This window comes from Oncorhynchus mykiss, chromosome 30 (assembly GCF_057628025.1).
Source record: "Oncorhynchus mykiss isolate SJ-2025 chromosome 30, ASM5762802v1, whole genome shotgun sequence".
Lineage (NCBI taxonomy): Eukaryota > Metazoa > Chordata > Actinopteri > Salmoniformes > Salmonidae > Oncorhynchus > Oncorhynchus mykiss.
In genome coordinates, this window is record NC_143051.1 from 16,530,944 (window position 1) to 16,551,427 (window position 20,484).

Genomic DNA, 20,484 nt, shown 5'->3' on the forward strand with positions numbered 1-20,484 from the left:
CATTTATGTCACAGGCCATAGACTTGTGTCCAGCGGCTCAGCATAATCCAATCCGCCTAATGTTCTGGATTGTAGCTCAAGGGAAAGAGACACTAGCACTGTGACATCTATTCTTGTCTGGGGCCTTGGGTAGGGTGTCCATGTACTTGCAGATGATTGACAGCATTACCTCATCAGCACCTCCTCCAATGGACAATAACCTGGCGCCTCTGCGAATAAAAAAAGAAAAGAAAAACAAATGAACACTGGGGTCATTCAATGACAGTTATAACCTCGGCCACATTCTTAAAAAACATGTAAACCACGTACTATTTTCGTCCATGAAGTACGACAATGGGGACTCTTTTCTGATTAGATGCTTCAATTATTAAAGTTTCATTTCCTGAGCAAAATTACCAATCTGACCCAGAATGTTCATGGAATGAACTACTGTAGGTCCACAGACGATGCAATCTCAACCACACTGCACACTGCCCTAACCCATCTGGACAAGAGGAATACCTATGTGAGAATGCTGTTCATCGACTACAGCTCGGCATTTAACACCATAGTGCCCTCCAAGCTCGTCATCAAGCTCGAGACCCTGGGTCTCGACCCCGCCCTGTGCAACAGGGTACTGGACTTCCTGACGGGCTGCCCCCAGGTGGTGAGGGTAGGCAACAACATCTCCACCCCGCTGATCCTCAACACTGGGGCCCCACAAGGGTGCGTTCTGAGCCCTCTCCTGTACTCCCTGTTCACCCACGACTGTGTGGCCACGCACGCCTCCAACTCAATCATCAAGTTTGCGGACGACACAACAGTGGTAGGCTTGATTACCAACAACGACGAGACGGCCTACAGGGAGGAGGTGAGGGCCCTCGGAGTGTGGTGTCAGGAAAATAACCTCACACTCAACGTCAACAAAACTAAGGAGATGATTGTGGACTTCAGGAAACAGCAGAGGGAACACCCCCCTATCCACATCGATGGAACAGTAGTGGAGAGGGTAGTAAGTTTTAAGTTCCTCGGCGTACACATCACAGACAAACTGAATTGGTCCACCCACACAGACAGCATCGCGAAGAAGGCGCAGCAGCGCCTCTTCAACCTCAGGAGGCTGAAGAAATTCGGCTTGTCACCAAAAGCACTCACAAACTTCTAAAGATGCACAATCGAGAGCATCCTGTTGGGCTGTATCACCGCCTGGTACGGCAACTGCTCCGCCCACAACCGTAAGGCTCTCCAGAGGGTAGTGAGGTCTGCACAACGCATCACCGGGGGCAAACTACCTGCCCTCCAGGACACCTACACCACCTGATGTCACAGGAAGGTCATAAAGATCATCAAGGACAACAACCACCCGAGCCACTGCCTGTTCACCCCGCTATCATCCAGAAGGCGAGGTCAGTACAGGTGCATCAAAGCTGGGACCGAGAGACTGAAAAACAGCTTCTATCTCAAGGCCATCAGACTGTTAAACAGCCACCACTAACTTTGAGTGGCTGCTGCCAACACACTGACTCAACTCCAGCCACTTTAATAATGGGAATTGACGGGAAATGATGTAAAATATATCACTAGCCACTTTAAACAATGCTACCTAATATAATGTTTACATACCCTACATTATTCATCTCATATCTATACGGATATACTGTACTCTATATCATCTACTGCATCTTTATGTAATACACGTATCACTAGCCACTTTAACTATGCCACTTTGTTTACATACTCATCTCATATGTATATACTGTACTCAATACCATCTACTGTATCTTGCCTATGCCGCTCTGTACCATCACTCATTCATATATCTTTATGTACATATTCTTTATCCCCTTACACTTGTGTCTATAAGGTAGTAGTTTTGGAATTGTTAGCTAGATTACTTGTTGGTTATTACTGCATTGTCGGAACTAGAAGCACAAGCATTTCGCTACACTCGCATTAACATCTGCTATGTGTATGTGACAAATAAATTTGATTTGATTTGTAGTATCGAAAGTCAACATCACTTTTGCATAACTATATTGACAAAAAAATTGAATCAAATTGTATTTGTCCCATTAATTTATTTTAATTAACTAGGCAAGTCAGTTAAGAACAAATTCTTATTTTCAATGACAGCCTAGGAACTGCCTGTTCAGGGGTAGAACAACAGATTTGTACTTTGTCAGCTCGGGGATTTGAACTTGCAACCTTCCGGTTACTAGTCCAACGCTCTAACCACTAGGCTACCCTGCCGCCCCATGTGCTGAATACAGGTGTAGTCGACCTTACAGTGAAATGCTTACTTACAAGCCCTTAACCAACTATGCAGTTTTAAGAAAATACCAACAACAAAAAAAGTAAGAGAGAAGAATAACAAATAATTTAAGAGCACCAGTAAATAACAATAGCAGGGCTATATGCAGGTGGTACTGGTACAGAGTCAATGTGCAGGGGCACCGGTGTTGAGGTAATTGAGGTAATATGTACATATAGGTAGAGTTATTAAAGTGACAATGTATAGATAATAACAGAGAGTTGGTTGCTCAACTGGTTTAGCCCAGACATGAATTTCCTCCGTACACTATCTATCTGCATATTGCATATGAACAGTGTTTGTACATAGAAAGGGTTTGTGGAAGTGATGAAACTGAGATCTTTTCAACTAACAGTGACAGTGACCCTTGACCCCCAGATGCCTATCATTGAATATCTCAAATGGCACACTATTACCTAGTGCACTACTTTTTACCAGGGCCTATAGGGCTCTGGTCAAAAGTAGTGCACTACATAGGAATTAGGGTGCGTTCTACAGCTAACAACCAATGGTTGCGTGCCACGTAATCGACTGTCATCACCTGACAAATTGCTATAACATAGATGTGGTTAGTTTATACTTAAAATACCTATCCAGGCGTTAGCAACATCTAAGCTCTGAAACACAGCCCATGTCTCATTGCCTTGATTTGCCACATCAGAGTACAGTAGTAACAACGATAAAGCAGTGGACTACTGTGAGAGGTAAACAGACCTGTACTGCATCATCTGACCAATGAAAGCACAGCATTCGACAGTGGCTCCATAAAACCCTTGTGGAGTTAGCTAACACTTAATTTGCATATCAGCTAATAAACAACTGATCATAGTTTATGCATGTAGGACTTGTTAATACATCCATGAACAAATGATATAATATAAATAATATGAACTTCATGAATGGTTAGCAAACAAAACATTTAGTAATGGCTTATGACAGGTTGATACGCTGAACTTGTAACCTTCACATAAAGTGTTGCAGAGTTTATTCAGTTCTTTGACAAGGAGTTTTCTCCAAAATGTGTCATTGAATTAAGCTGCTGTCCTGAACCTTCTTTTAGATTTTCTTCTTCTCCACTCACCTGTAAAACCTGCTGACGAGGACATCGCTGGAGAAGCCCATTCCTCCCCAGTACTGCAGGCAGCTGTCCCCCACCTCCCTGGACAGATGGCCTGCCTTCAGCTTAGCCATGGATGCCAGCTTAGTCACATCGTTGCCCTTGATGTACAAAGCTGTGGGGACACAAGGAGAGTTGAATTTCACTGATGTTGCTGTAAGTTTGTGGCTGTATCTAACATCTTTGGTGGTTTCCTTTCCTAAGTCCTTAGTGCTCACCCTCACCAATCGAGGCCTGTCAGGCCTTTCCCCATGGAAATCAGTCATTGTCCCAAATAGCACCCTATTCCCTATGTAGTGCACTACATTCCACAATTTCCCTGTGTAGTGCACTACATTTGACCATAGCCTTTTGGGTCCTGGTCAAAAGTAGTGCACTACATCAGGAATGAGGTGCCATTTGGGACGCATTCATTACCTTATCTTGAATACACCCACCTGTGGAGCGATAGAGGAGGGAGTGCAGCAGCTCGATCTCTGTCTCCAGCTCAGCCAGTCTGACGTGGACTGACTGGTGGTAGAGAACAGACATCTTGAAGATCTTCCTCTGTCTGGTGTACTGAATGGTGTCCTGGATGATGTTGTCCCTCATGGTTACTGAACAGTAATATAGAGATTTTTTTTGTTTACAAGCAAACGTCACGTTTGAGGGGATTATGGTTGCATCACGGCCTGGTATGGGAATTGGTCCGTCTACAACTGCAAGGCCCTCCAGCAGGTGGTTAAGATGGCCAGTACATCACTGGGACCATGCTCCCACCTATTCAGGAAATGTTCTCGAAACAATGCCTGAAAAAGGCCCACAGCATCATGGAAGAAGGCCCACAGCATCGGGAAGATGGTATCAGAGCATGAGGTCTGATACCAACAGGCTCAGAGACAGTTTCTATCTACACTGAACAAAAAGCTTATTTCTCTCAAATTTTGAGCACAAATTTGCTTACATCCCTGTTAATGAGCATTTCTACTTTGCCAAAATAATCCATCCACCTGACAGACGTGGCATATCAATAATCTGATTAAACAGCATGATCATTACACAGGTGAAACTTGTGCAGGGGACAGTGAAAGGCCACTCTAAAATGTGCAGTTTTGTCACACAACACAATGCCAAAGATGGCTCAAGTTTTGAGGGTGCATGTAATTGGCATTGTCATGACGTTGGCCTGGGGGTTGGTTTATGACAGTCATAAATATCTCTTCCCCCCTTTTTCCTCTCTCTACCCTACTGATATGAAATTTGAAAACCCCTTGGTTAACATAGAGATTCTGGGAACATCAGAAGGTGGGGGGAAATTAACTATATTCTGGTAATCCGACCAATTGAACATATGCGGTGGTACTTAATGAATATGATGTCAGTTCAGTTGTCACCTGAGACATTCTCCTCAATGATAGGATGACATAAACTCTACAGTGGAAAGTCTACACATTATAGTTATCGGATTCACATGGAATTGTTGTTCAATTTAAATGTTTGAATATAAAATTATTGGTTAAGAGATTCAATTAAATTTTAGCTTCCAAATGAGAGATTTGGGTTTTCATAAGGTTAGGGCTCTCCTCAATCAGTGGCCCGCCCCTGTGAAGAGACATGGGTTATAAAACTTTTCAGACACACCCTTCTCGCTCCACTATATAAAGCCTCGACGAAAATGTAACCTCCTGTTCCAAGTACGTGAGGTCTGCAGCCTCTGCGTTAAAAGGACTAACATGTCAACTACAGAACTAAGCCAACCTCAGCGTGAGCTTTGGTTGCGAATGGTATGAACTTTGAACTCTTATTCACTACAGAAGTGATACCTCCTAGCCGTTGAGTTAGCCACAGCAGCTGCAAATGCGGGCTAGGAAAGAACAGATAGAGTCTCCCGTCTACCACACAATGACGTTACTACAACGTATCCAATTGACCACCAGAGACATTCTTCAAAGGACTCGGTTTGGCAACATGGCATTCCATCTACCACCAAACCAAACCGAAGCGCAGCTCAGAGTAAATATTTATTGCATTTTCCTTTTCCAAATGGGCGGTAATTTAGAATGCATAAGATACCATATTTACGATAGCACAGCTTCTCCCTTTGTCCCTCAGTCTTCCCGCTCTTTCACTCAAACCCAGCCCCTTTTCTTTTGTGTAACCAGCTGTCATATCTGTTCCGCCCGCCAGGGACGTTTTCCTTTAGGACGTAATTTGTAATCAAGGTATGATTCAGTCTTTGTATATGTAATTCTGTGTGATTAGTTAGGTATTTAGTAAATAAATAATTAAACCCAATTTTGTATTGCTGATTCAACTTGCTAGCCAGGGCTCGTGAAGATAACCAAGAATTGACAACTTTCAGATGAGACTGAATTAAGGTGATGATTAATATTGACTGCTATTGATGTAAAATATTACTAGGTCTTTAAGAGTTTATTCGGAAGATAACAGTTCTATAAATATTATTTTGTGGTGCCCCGAAATAGTTAATTACATTTACATGATTTACATGATTAGCTCAATCAGGTAATATTAATTACGGATTTAGGATTTTATAGAATAGCATGTAATATCACTTAATCCGGCATAACCAAAGATGCGACAGCATGCTGACTGCAGGAATGTCCACCAGAGCTGTTGTCTTAGAATTTAATGTTAATTTCTCTTCCATAAGCTGCCTTCAATGTCGTTTTAGAGAATTTGGCAGTCCAACTGGCCTCACAACCTCAGACCACATGTAAAAACGTCAGTCCAGGACTTTCACATCCGGCTTCTTCACCTGCGGGATCATTTGAGACCAGCCACCCAGACAGCTGATGAAACTGTGGGTTTGCGCAACCAAAGAATTTCTGCACAAACTGTCAGAAACCGTCTTCACCAGGGTCTTGACCTGACTGCAGTTCGGTGTCGTAACCGGCTTCCGTGGGCAAATGCTCACCTTCGATGGCGACTGGCACGCTGAAGAAGTGTGCTCTTCGCAGATGAATCCCGGTTTGAACTGTACTAGGCAAATGGCAGATGTCAATTTTGTGAACAGAGTGCTCCATGGTGGCGGTGCAGTTATGGTTTGGGCAGACAAGATACGGAAATTGAACCCAATTGCATTTTAGCTATGGCAATTTGAATGCACAGAGATACTGTGACGAGATCCTGAGGCTCATTGTCGTGCCATAAATTGTCGTGCCATCACCTCATGTTTCAGCATGATAATGCACAGCCCCATGTCGCAAGGATCCCAAATAGCACCCTATTCCCTATGTAGTGCACTACATTCCACAATTTCCCTGTGTAGTGCACTACATTTGACCATAGCCTTTTGGGTCCTGGTCAAAAGTAGTGCACTACATCAGGAATGAGGTGCCATTTGGGACGCATTCATTACCTTATCTTGAATACACCCACCTGTGGAGCGATAGAGGAGGGAGTGCAGCAGCTCGATCTCTGTCTCCAGCTCAGCCAGTCTGACGTGGACTGACTGGTGGTAGAGAACAGACATCTTGAAGATCTTCCTCTGTCTGGTGTACTGAATGGTGTCCTGGATGATGTTGTCCCTCATGGTTACTGAACAGTAATATAGAGATTTTTTTTGTTTACAAGCAAACGTCACGTTTGAGGGGATTATGGTTGCATCACGGCCTGGTATGGGAATTGGTCCGTCTACAACTGCAAGGCCCTCCAGCAGGTGGTTAAGATGGCCAGTACATCACTGGGACCATGCTCCCACCTATTCAGGAAATGTTCTCGAAACAATGCCTGAAGAAGGCCCACAGCATCATGGAAGAAGGCCCACAGCATCGGGAAGATGGTATCAGAGCATGAGGTCTGATACCAACAGGCTCAGAGACAGTTTCTATCTACACTGAACAAAAAGCTTATTTCTCTCAAATTTTGAGCACAAATTTGCTTACATCCCTGTTAATGAGCATTTCTACTTTGCCAAAATAATCCATCCACCTGACAGACGTGGCATATCAATAATCTGATTAAACAGCATGATCATTACACAGGTGAAACTTGTGCAGGGGACAGTGAAAGGCCACTCTAAAATGTGCAGTTTTGTCACACAACACAATGCCAAAGATGGCTCAAGTTTTGAGGGTGCATGTAATTGGCATTGTCATGACGTTGGCCTGGGGGTTGGTTTATGACAGTCATAAATATCTCTTCCCCCCTTTTTCCTCTCTCTACCCTACTGATATGAAATTTGAAAACCCCTTGGTTAACATAGAGATTCTGGGAACATCAGAAGGTGGGGGGAAATTAACTATATTCTGGTAATCCGACCAATTGAACATATGCGGTGGTACTTAATGAATATGATGTCAGTTCAGTTGTCACCTGAGACATTCTCCTCAATGATAGGATGACATAAACTCTACAGTGGAAAGTCTACACATTATAGTTATCGGATTCACATGGAATTGTTGTTCAATTTAAATGTTTGAATATAAAATTATTGGTTAAGAGATTCAATTAAATTTTAGCTTCCAAATGAGAGATTTGGGTTTTCATAAGGTTAGGGCTCTCCTCAATCAGTGGCCCGCCCCTGTGAAGAGACATGGGTTATAAAACTTTTCAGACACACCCTTCTCGCTCCACTATATAAAGCCTCGACGAAAATGTAACCTCCTGTTCCAAGTACGTGAGGTCTGCAGCCTCTGCGTTAAAAGGACTAACATGTCAACTACAGAACTAAGCCAACCTCAGCGTGAGCTTTGGTTGCGAATGGTATGAACTTTGAACTCTTATTCACTACAGAAGTGATACCTCCTAGCCGTTGAGTTAGCCACAGCAGCTGCAAATGCGGGCTAGGAAAGAACAGATAGAGTCTCCCGTCTACCACACAATGACGTTACTACAACGTATCCAATTGACCACCAGAGACATTCTTCAAAGGACTCGGTTTGGCAACATGGCATTCCATCTACCACCAAACCAAACCGAAGCGCAGCTCAGAGTAAATATTTATTGCATTTTCCTTTTCCAAATGGGCGGTAATTTAGAATGCATAAGATACCATATTTACGATAGCACAGCTTCTCACTTTGTCCCTCAGTCTTCCCGCTCTTTCACTCAAACCCAGCCCCTTTTCTTTTGTGTAACCAGCTGTCATATCTGTTCCGCCCGCCAGGGACGTTTTCCTTTAGGACGTAATTTGTAATCAAGGTATGATTCAGTCTTTGTATATGTAATTCTGTGTGATTAGTTAGGTATTTAGTAAATAAATAATTAAACCCAATTTTGTATTGCTGATTCAACTTGTTAGCCAGGGCTCGTGAAGATAACCAAGAATTGACAACTTTCAGATGAGACTGAATTAAGGTGATGATTAATATTGACTGCTATTGATGTAAAATATTACTAGGTCTTTAAGAGTTTATTCGGAAGATAACAGTTCTATAAATATTATTTTGTGGTGCCCCGAAATAGTTAATTACATTTACATGATTTACATGATTAGCTCAATCAGGTAATATTAATTACGGATTTAGGATTTTATAGAATAGCATGTAATATCACTTAATCCGGCATAACCAAAGATGCGACAGCATGCTGACTGCAGGAATGTCCACCAGAGCTGTTGTCTTAGAATTTAATGTTAATTTCTCTTCCATAAGCTGCCTTCAATGTCGTTTTAGAGAATTTGGCAGTCCAACTGGCCTCACAACCTCAGACCACATGTAAAAACGCCAGTCCAGGACTTTCACATCCGGCTTCTTCACCTGCGGGATCATTTGAGACCAGCCACCCAGACAGCTGATGAAACTGTGGGTTTGCGCAACCAAAGAATTTCTGCACAAACTGTCAGAAACCGTCTTCACCAGGGTCTTGACCTGACTGCAGTTCGGTGTCGTAACCGGCTTCCGTGGGCAAATGCTCACCTTCGATGGCGACTGGCACGCTGAAGAAGTGTGCTCTTCGCAGATGAATCCCGGTTTGAACTGTACTAGGCAAATGGCAGATGTCAATTTTGTGAACAGAGTGCTCCATGGTGGCGGTGCAGTTATGGTATGGGCAGACAAGATACGGAAATTGAACCCAATTGCATTTTAGCTATGGCAATTTGAATGCACAGAGATACTGTGACGAGATCCTGAGGCTCATTGTCGTGCCATAAATTGTCGTGCTATCACCTCATGTTTCAGCATGATAATGCACAGCCCCATGTCGCAAGGATCTGTACACATTTCCTGGAAGCTAAAAATGTCCCAGTTCTTCCATGGCCTGCATACCACGGTTGAATGGCGGGGACCTGGTTACCAAGATTTACCGGGATTTACCTCCCAAAATCACGCCCTTTTAAATAAATAACTACGAAAAACTGATAAATTATAATAAATTATTTACATGAACAGCATGGCGGGAAATGGAACTGTTAAATTATATGCAATGTCTAAATCTGATTTCTATACGGCCTCTGCATGATGAATCCCCCACGCTCAGGGCGGGGACAGAAAGCCCATCTCAGTATGGAGCACAATTCACAATGCCTGTCATCTTATCATGGTCACTTTTTTCTTGTGAGAGGTAGGCCTATGCTACAATAATATAAAGACAGAATGCGTGTTTAATTTACCCATCTCCATCTGACTTAATTTGTTAACAAAATCTTTTGTTTTGTTCACTCGATTAACGTTGCTTTAAATCAGTGCACTCTCTCGCAGTCTTTCTCTCAACTCCATTCAAATTGCATCCAAAATAGATCATCCTTGTTCTAGATTGACATATAGACATACAGTACCAGTCACAAGTTTGGACACACCTACTCATTCCAGGGTTTTTCTAACACTATGAAGTAACACATATGGATTCATGTATTAACCAAAAAAGTGTTAAACAAATCAACATATATTTTATATTTGAGATTCTTCAAAGTAGCCATCCTTTGCCTTGATGACAGCTTTGCACATCTGCTGCACCAGAATCGTATGTGACTTCCCACTTCATCATGGTCTGAATGATGTGCTTAATTCCAGTCCATATAATACAGTATAATACAATACAGTTCAGTAATACAGTTCACACTCAAAAAGATTAGCCTACTGGAGCGGGTTTCATGTATTTACCCGAGCATATAGTTAGCTACATCTATGGACTTTTGTTTTTCTGAAATATGTAATGTGCAGTAACCTGTATCATTTATTCTATCCTATTGGATAATGGTACAATAATTTGGGCTTTTTGGGGCTTGGGCTCATTAAATTAATTTAATGTACGGATCATCACTCAGGTAGCATCAGGCTTGAATTTTCAAAGCTCTATTCAAATCCAGACATAGGCCTATTTATATGCTTTATAAGCTTTTGAATGACACTTCCGGTTTTGGAGGGAAATACCGGGTTACCTGGGAAAAAAGTGATTTATTCTCGGGATGGAACATGTAAAATACCGGGAAAATATTCAAGCCTATTGCATGCTCACCAGACATGTCACCCATTGAGTATGTTTGAGATGCTCTGGATTGACAAGTACGACAGTGTATTACAGATCCCTCCAATAGCCAGCTACTTCGCAAGGCCAATGAAGAGGAGTGGAAGAGGAGTGGGACAACATTCCACAGGCCTGATCAACTCTATGTGAAAGAGATGAGGCAAATGGTGGTCACACAAGATACTGACTGGTTTTCTTATCTACACTGTAACGGCGGATTTCCTCTTCGTCTGAAGAGGAGTAAGGATCGGACCAAGAGGCAGTGTGGTAAGTGTTCATGACGATATTTTAATAAATACAATAAAAGATAACGTGAAATCTACAAAAACCGAAACAGTACCGTATGGCGACAAACACTAACACGGAAACAAACACTCACAAACCAACAGTGAAACCCAGGCTACCTAAGTATGATTCTCATTCAGAGACAACTAACGACACCTGCCTCTGATTGAGAACCATACTAGGCCGAAACAGAAACCAAACATAGAAAAACAAACATAGACTGCCCACCCCAACTCACGCCCTGACCATACTAAAAAAAAGACAAAACAAAGGAAATAAAAGGTCAGAACGTGACATACACCCCTACCTTTTTTGTTTAAAGTATCTGTGAACCACACATGCATGGTTGTATTCCAAGTGAAATGGCTGATTTCCTTATATGAACTGTAACTCAGTAAAATCATAGAAATTGTTGAATGTTGCATTTATATTTTTGTTCAGTATACATGCCGTGTAATATACTTGTGCTACAATGCGTGCTAAAATGTTTATTCTACTGGGACATTTACTTTATGTTCGTATTATCTTTTATTATTTCTTATTGTTGTTGCGTTGTTGAGAAGCAACCTGCAAGTAAGCATTTCATTGAATGGTGTATTCCATGTGTATCCCGTATATAAGACTAATACAATTTGAAACTTGATGTGTGCATTCCCTCTCCAACAAGCTCTGTAGCAGGATAGCTAACGCTAAAGTCAGGACCTTGACAAACTTAACAGTGAGTGAGTGATGACCACGAAAGCGCACAAGACTGAAGGGTTTGGGTTAAATGCAGATGACACATTTCAGTTGAAGGCATTCAGTTGTACAACTGACTAAGTGTCCCCTTTCCCCTTTATAGCTATGTTCAACAAGTATATTATTCTGGCTTTACCTAGCTCTGTTAGTGATATTTGACCTTTTTTCATTTTTTAAAGAACTAATTAACCTGATTCTGTCAGACAGCAGCTCTATAGAGATGATATGATAACTTGGAATGAAATAATAAAGTCATCAAATAAAACAAATGTAACATACGCAACAACTTAATTATTTTATTAAATTAAAGTTGTGAATAAACTGTGGTTAATAAGTGATAAGCAGTAATGGGCAGTCACTACCATCATGGGACTTTTATTGATTGTTTTATTCTGTGTTGTTACAGCATTCAACCCACATAATGCATAGCTCATTTAATGTTTAAAAAAAATATTGAAATCAAAAAACGTGATTTGCTCAGCAGTACTTGCTAGTTTGCTAGGTAATCAACCTCTGATGCAGTGGTTCTCAAACCTCTCCTTGAGGACCCACAGCCATTCTATGGATTTGATCTATTCCAGAGCTAGCACACCTGATTCAACTTGACAACTAATCAGCAAACCCTTGATTAGATTAATCAGCGCTAAAATAAAATTGTCTGGAGGTCCTAGAGAACAGATTTGAGAACAACTGCTCTGATGACATCTGCGATGATTACCTGTTTGATTACATGTTGGTTAACTTGCATGAGCTGCATTTGAAATTGCATGTGATCGTATCCACTCCTAGGTAAACAAAGAGCTTTCTGATTCCAAACTGCGCGCACTACTTTTCATGATGTGGCTGGGAAATGGGTCTATATATATATATACAACTTAATCACAGCCTCTGTGTACTCCACCCTCTGTAATACAATTGACAAACAACTATATATATATATATATATATATATATATATATATATATACATATATATATATATATATAGTTGTTTGTCAATTGTATTACAGAGGGTGGAGTACACAGAGGCTGTGATTAAGTTGCTGTGTGAGGTAGTTCATGTCCTATTTTTTCCCCTCTTTGTGTGAAACTAGTTTTAACTTGGAAGTGGGTGGATGATACAAATCAATGAGCATATACAGATATAACTGTCTGTCTATATGTGTGTGTGTTTGTGTGTGTGTTTGTGTGTGTGTGTGTGTGTGTGTGTGTGTGTGTGTGTTTGTGTGTGTGTGTGTGTGTGTGTGTGTGTGTGTGTGTGTGTGTGTGTGTGTGTGTGTGTGTCTATGGGTTTGTGTTTAGTGTAACAGTCAATGAATAAATGGATAAGAAGCTACCCAGACTGTTATCAAGCCCAGTCTAAATAACAATAGTAATTTGGTTACTTGCCCAAAGCTCTAACCACTAGGCTACAGTACCTGCCGCCCCTCATCAGCGCCTCCTCTATCAGACAGTATCCTGACGTCTCGCGTATTAAAAAGAAAACAGAAAAACGCAAATCGACAAATTAACACTGGGGTCATTCAATTACAGTTATTACCTTGGCTACATTCTTAAAAACCATGGAAACCACATGTATTTTGTCCATGAAGTGCGACAATGGGAACTCTTTTCTGATTAGATGCCTAAATGAATTAGATTTCATTTCCTGAGCAAAATTACCAATCTGAATGTCCAGAATGTCCGTGGAATGAACTGAAAGTCAACTCTGCAGTGAAAAAAACTATGTTGTGTAACTGTATTGACTCTGATGTTTCTGAACTGGTTTAGCCTGGCTATGAACTTCCTTCTTTCGTCACACTGGCTGACATGCGGAAACCCTTTGAACCCATTATGAAAAATGACGTTTGGATTAAGTTTCAAATTGACAATGTCTCTCCTTGAACTAGAAACAGTTTAAGGAATACCGGAAAACCCCCACAGACGGAAATACAGAGTAGAGTATTGATAGGAAGGAGAGAGAGAGGCAGAGTGGGGGAGGGAGGAAAGAAACAGGACTGAATTGGAGAGGTTTGTTTACTATTGCCCACCGCCCAAAGTCTCTCTTCCTGGAACTGCAGCATCTTTTATTAATTTTTTTTTTATTTCACCTTTATTTAACCAGGTAGGCTAGTTGAGAACACCTTTATTTAACCAGGTAGGCTAGTTGAGAACACCTTTATTTAACCAGGTAGGCTAGTTGAGAACACCTTTATTTAACCAGGTAGGCAAGTTGAGAACAAGTTCTCATTTACAATTGCGACCTGGCCAAGATAAAGCAAAGCAGTTCGACACATACAACGACACAGAGTTACACATGGAGAAAAACAAACATAGTCAATAATACAGTAGAAACAAGTCTATATACGATGTGAGCAAATGAGGTGAGATAAGGGAGGTAAAGGCAAAAAAAAGGCCATGGTGGCGAAGTAAATACAATATAGCAAGTAAAACACTGGAATGGTAGATTTGCAGTGGAAGAAAGTGCAAAGTATAAATAAAAACAATGGGGAGCAAAGGAGCAAAATAAATAAATAAATAAATACAGTAGGGAAAGAGGTAGTTGTTTGGGCTAAATTATAGATGGGCTATGTACAGGTGCAGTAATCTGTGAGCTGCTCTGACAGCTGGTGCTTAAAGCTAGTGAGGGAGATAAGTGTTTCCAGTTTCAGAAATTTTTGAAGTTCGTTCCAGTCATTGGCAGCAGAGAACTGGAATGAGAGGCGACCAAAGAAAGAATTGGTTTTGGGGATGACCTGGGAGATATACCTGCTGGAGTGCGTGCTACAGGTGGGTGATGCTATGGTGACCAGCGAGCTGAGATACCTAGCAGGATCTTGTAGATGACATGGAGCCAGTGGGTTTGGCGACGAGTATGAAGCGAGGGCCAACCAACGAGAGCGTACAGGTCGCAATGGTGGGTAGTATATGGGGCTTTGGTGACAAAACGGATGGCACTGTGATAGACTCCATCCAATTTGTTGAGTAGGGTATTGGAGGCTATTTTGTAAATTACATCGCTGGTGGTGAGATTCGAAATCTCATGGTGAGATTCGAAATGGTCGGTAATCTGTTTGTTGACTTGCGAAGACCTTAAGGCAGGGTAGGATAGATATAGGTCTGTAGCAGTTTGGGTCAAGAGTTTCCCCCCCTTTGAAGAGGAGGATGACCGCAGCTGCTTTCCAATCTTTGGGAATCTCAGACGATACGAAAGAGAGGTTGAACAGGCTAGTAATAGGGGTGGCAACAATTTCGGCAGATAATTTTAGAAAGAAAGGGTCCAGATTGTCTAGCCCGGCTGATTTGTAGGGGTCCAGATTTTGCAGCTCTTTCAGAACATCAGCTGACTGGATTTGGGAGAAGGAGAAATGGGGGAGGCTTGGGCGAGTTGCTGTGGGGGGTGCAGTGCTGTTGACCGGGGTAGGGGTAGCCAGGTGGAAAGCATGGCCAGTCGTAGAAAAATGCTTATTGAAATTCTCAATTATGGTGTATTTATCAGTGGTGACAGTGTTTCCTATCTGAAGTGGGCAGCTGGGAGGAGGTGTTCTTATACTCCATGGACTTTACAGTGTCCCAGAACTTTTTTGAGTTAGTGTTGCAGGAAGCAAATTTCTGCTTGAAAAAGCTTTTCTAACTGCCTGTGTATAATGGTTTCTAGCTTCCCTGAAAAGCTGCATATCACGATGCTAATGCAGAACGCTATAGGTTGTTTTTGTGTTGGTTAAGGGCAGTCAGGTCTGGGGAGAACCAAGGGCTATATCTGTTCCTGGTTCTAAATTTCTTGAATGGGGCATGCTTATTTAAGATGGTTAGTAAGGCATTTTTTTCAAATAACCAGGCATCCTCTACTGACGGGATGAGATCAATATCCTTCCAGGATACCCCGGCCAGGTCAATTAGAAAGGCCTGCTCACTGAAGTGTTTCAGGGAGCGTTTGACAGTGATGAGTGGAGGTCGTTTGACCGCTGACCCATTACGGCTGCAGGCAATGAGGCAGTGATCGCTGAGATCTTGGTTGAAGACAGCAGAGGTGTATTTAGAGGGCAAGTTGGTTAGGATGATATCTATGAGGGTGCCCGTGTTTACTACTTTGGGGTTGTATCTGGTAGGTTCATTGATCATTTGTGTGAGATTTAGGGCATCAAGCTTAGATTGTAGGATGGCTCTGGTGTTAAGCATGTTCCAGTTTAGGTCGCCTAGCAGCACGAGCTCTGAACATAGATGGGGGGCAATCAGTTCACATATGGTGTCCAGAGCACAGCTGGGGGCAGAGGGTGGTCTATAGCAAGTGGCATCGGTGAGAGACTTGTTTTTAGAGAGGTGGATTTTTAAAAGTAGAAGTTCAAATTGTTTGGGTACAGACCTGGATAGTAGGACAGAACTCTGCAGGCTATCTTTGCAGTAGATTACAACACCGCCCCCTTTGGCAGTTCTATCTTGTCTGAAAATGTTGTAGTTAGGGATGAACATTTCAGAATTTTTGGTGGTCTTCCTAAGCCAGGCAGAGTGTGCTAAAGCAGTGAATAAAACAAACTTAGGGAGGAGGCTTCTAATGTTAACATGCAAGAAACCAAGGCTATTACGGTTACAGAAGTCATCAAAAGAGGGCGCCTGGGGAATAGGAGTGGAGCTAGGCACTGCAGGGCCTGGATTCACCTCTACATCACCAGAGGAAAAGAGGAGGAGTAAGATAAGGGTACGGCTAAAAGCAAAGCGAATTGGTCGTCTAGAACGTCTGGAACAGAGAGTAAAAGGAGGTTTCTGGGGGCGATAAAATAGCTTCAAGGTATAATGTACAGACAAATGTATGGAAGGATGTGAATACAGTGGAGGTAAACCTAGGTATTGAGTAATGATGAGAGAGATATTGTCTCTAGAAACATCATTGAAACCAGGAGATGTCATCGCATGTGTGGGTGGTGGAACTAATAGGTTGGATAAGGTATAGTGAGCAGGACTAGAGGCTCTACAGTGAAATAAGCCAATAAACACTAACCAGAACAGCAATTGACAAGGCATATTGACATTAAGGAGAGACATGCTTAGTCGAGTGATCAAAAGGGTCCCTTGAGTAGTGAGGTTGGTTGGGGTCACGGCGATTCAGACAGCTAGCCGGGCCATCGGTAGCAAGCTAGCATAGGATGGAGGTCTGTTTTTAGCCACCTTGTGAGTTTCCGTCGGTAGGATTAGTGGGGTTCCGTGTGGTAGGATTAGTGGGGTTCCGTGTGGTAGAGGGGATCAATCCAATGCACAAAAAAAATAGATATAGTTATAGAGGCCCAAGAAAAAAAGAAAACAATTGTCCGATAGATCTATTCAGATAGCAGCCAATAAGACAGCTAACGATTAGCGGACCGCAGATGGGCGTTAAGGTAACATCGCGACGGTGGAGCCAGCTGGATGACTCCCTTGGGCAGATAACGTCGGTAGTCCAGTTGTAAAGGCCCGGTGGGGCTCCGCGTTGGCAGTAAAACGGTTCCGGATAGGTGATTGTAGCCCAGGAGTGGCTGATGGAACTCTTCAGCTGGCTAGCTCCGGAATAATTGATGTTTGCTCCGGGATCGACGTAAGCCGATAGTCACACGGCTAGCAGCCAGCTAGCTTCGAGATCCAGGTATAAATGTCCAGAGCTTGCGGTTGAAATCCGGGGACATGAAGAGAAAAATAGGTCCGGTATGTTCTGGTCCGAGCCGCGCCGTAAAAAACTAGCGATAGATTTTCGAGCTAAAGGATAGCTGATGACCACAAACTGTGGTTAGCTGAATACTAACGATTAGCCAGTAAAGAAGCTAACTATCTGATAGGTGAAGCCCATCCCCTCCTGACCAATGAGGTTCTTGCAGGGCACGCACACGTCATCGAAGAAGACCTCGGCTGTGTCGGAAGACATCCCCGTCTTGTCGATCGTGCGGGCGATGTGAACCCCTGCGAGGGAAACAACGGAGAGAGAGATGGAGCATCATCATGTGGTCTTGGGTGGGACACCAGAGACTATGAGCTAGCTCCCTAATGGAATGACACAGCAGAGTGAAATGACAATGTAATCCCTTGGTTTTAGGTCACAGTGCCAAGAGCACTGAAAATTTGAGTAATCAGAGGTACTGTATTACAGAAATGTCAATATCTACAGTGTCTTCAGAAAATGTTCACATCTCTTGACTTTTACCACATTTTCTTGTGTTATACCTTGAATTTAAAATGGATTCAATTGTGGAGTTTTTTGGTCACTGGCCTACACACAATACCCGATAATGTCAAAGTGGAATTATGTTTTTCTAAATTTTTACAAATGAATTAAAAATGAAAAGCTGAAATTTCTTGAGTCAGTAAGTATTCAACCCCTTCAGGAGTAAACATTTGCTTAACAAGTCACATAATGAGTTGCATGGACTCATTCTGTGTGCAATAATAGTGTTTATAACATGATTCTTGAATGACTACCTGACTACTTTGTTTCTGAATTAGGCCCAAAAACGGGAGATGAAGCTATTGACTATTGGAGAGTTTGCTTAGACAGAGTTGGCTTTTCACACATAGTTCTGAGCTATAGTTCGAATCAGAGTTTGATTATTTGTTACATTGTATTTTTTTTTTCATTTGGTCCAGTTGGTTTCACATTGCCACAGTGTTAATACAAGTCATTTGTTTATTGGAGAAAATTCTCACGTTAAATCCATGTATGATTATCAAGAAGCATAACTTGCGTGTCCCAAACATCATATTACTTTCGCTTTGGTCATCCATCAACATGCGGGAGGCTATATTCAGTAGCCTATATTGGTTGGACTCCCTGACCATCAATACACAGACTCCCGATGTTGTGTCTCAAAGTGACCGTCTCTTCTGATCTGCATGGGATGCGCTCATAAACGCATTGCTACACACATAATATTTCAGTGATGTCAAGTTATGCTACTGTGTACATGTAATCAAATGCTCGCAGTCAAACAACCAATAATACTGCACGCTTCTGGTTCTTTTCCTGTGTTTGGTCCAGACTGCATTCTCACCTGCAGAGAACCGCACCAGGGTATGGATGGAATCAGACTGCAGCGTTTTTGAGCGAACCGCGCTGCATTGTTTCGTGTGCTGCCGAGTGCGGATAGAGTGTTCACACCAGTCCAAATGAACAGAACTAAGAGGGAAAACCGCTCCAAACAATTTGGTGTGAAAGCCCCCAAAGTATATATCAGTGTGTCTCACCAGGAGAGTTCATAGGCAGACAGATGAGAGACTTGTTATTGTGAGACGGACCGCCACTGGTGCTGGCCACATCTTACCACCATTCACCACATACTCACCCCTTTACGTACCACATTCGTCTTGATGGCTAGTATAAAGCGGGCTTAATTGCCAAAATCTCACACTATCCCTTTAAGCTTATTTTGCTATGTACAATGAATAGCTGATTGACTCATCCTGAATAACATGATCTATGTATTTAAATCTCTGTATTAGAATACTTCTAGAAGTCACTGAGCCCTAGTTTTGGATTGTTATTGTTGCATGTTGAAACTCAGATGAGTAGGTGGTCTGTAATAGTGTCTTCAAAAAAGCTTGACTTTATACATGTTTATGTGTGTGTAATAAACAGAGGCTAATTACCATAGAGATTAAAATAAACATTCTTCATTGGCTCATAAAGAAAATAGCATGCCTATGTGCCAGATGGGTGCAGTATATACCTTACCTAGCCAGGGCAGGTGTGGCCATATCAGTCTGGACTCCGATGGCCATGGGGATGCCTCCACAGCGGATGTTACCCAGCTCCTCTGACACGGCAATACTGTAGCTGAAGTCCAGGCCTAGGCCTCCATACTCTGCACAGTACACATAAACACAAACACCCTCTTATAGGAATAGTTCACCCAGGATACATAACATACAAACTCCCTCTTAAAGGGATCGTTCACACACATTACAAAATACACATTTGTTTTTTTACCCTGTAAGCAGTCTATGGACATCGTAAGACAGCAAGCCATGTTTTTAGTTCACCGAGCCACTATCTCCAAATGCTAACTTTTTAGCATTTGCGGCATAAATCCAATGCTAAATTTGCATTTTTCGCGCTTCATGCCCAAATCACTTTAAAGTAACTTAATTGCACTATGCAAACAATTAAATATACTTTAGCATATCCTAGTAACCTGGGTGACCGGCAACCTAATAAGCAAGGCTTGGAATGTATTTAAATGTGAATGTATTCAATGAAAGTAGCTGTAAAGCTACGTAGAAAATAGAATACATGTTTTTCTTGAAAAGTATAAGATCATTGGTGTATCATGACAGTTATGCAAATTGCCCATACAGGTAAGACATCAGGGCTTTAAAGATTCTGACCAAATTCACATTCACATCACTATGTGAGTTATAGATCTGTCATTGTCATTGAAGGCAAGTCTAAGAAGCGGTTGATCTGTTCTATGTATGCTTTTTCTATGCTTCCCGTTCTTAAGTTAAACATTTTTGTCTTTTACCTTCGGTTTTGTACACCAGCTTCAAACTGCCGAAAAAACAATATTTTTAGTTATCGAAAATATATTTAATAGCGGTTTAGATGGTACAATGATCCTCTACACTATACATTGCTTGTTTTGTCACTTAAACGGAAATTAGGCAAACTATTTTAATTTTAGCAACCAGGAAATGGCAGAGCGATTTC

At 42.0% G+C, this 20,484-nt stretch overlaps 1 pseudogene; it reads right to left on the bottom strand.

Moving 5' to 3' along the window:
- Positions 1–76: 76 nt before the first annotated feature.
- On the bottom strand, positions 77–19,786 carry LOC110489395 (putative acyl-CoA dehydrogenase 6; annotated as a pseudogene).
- Positions 19,787–20,484: the final 698 nt, after the last annotated feature.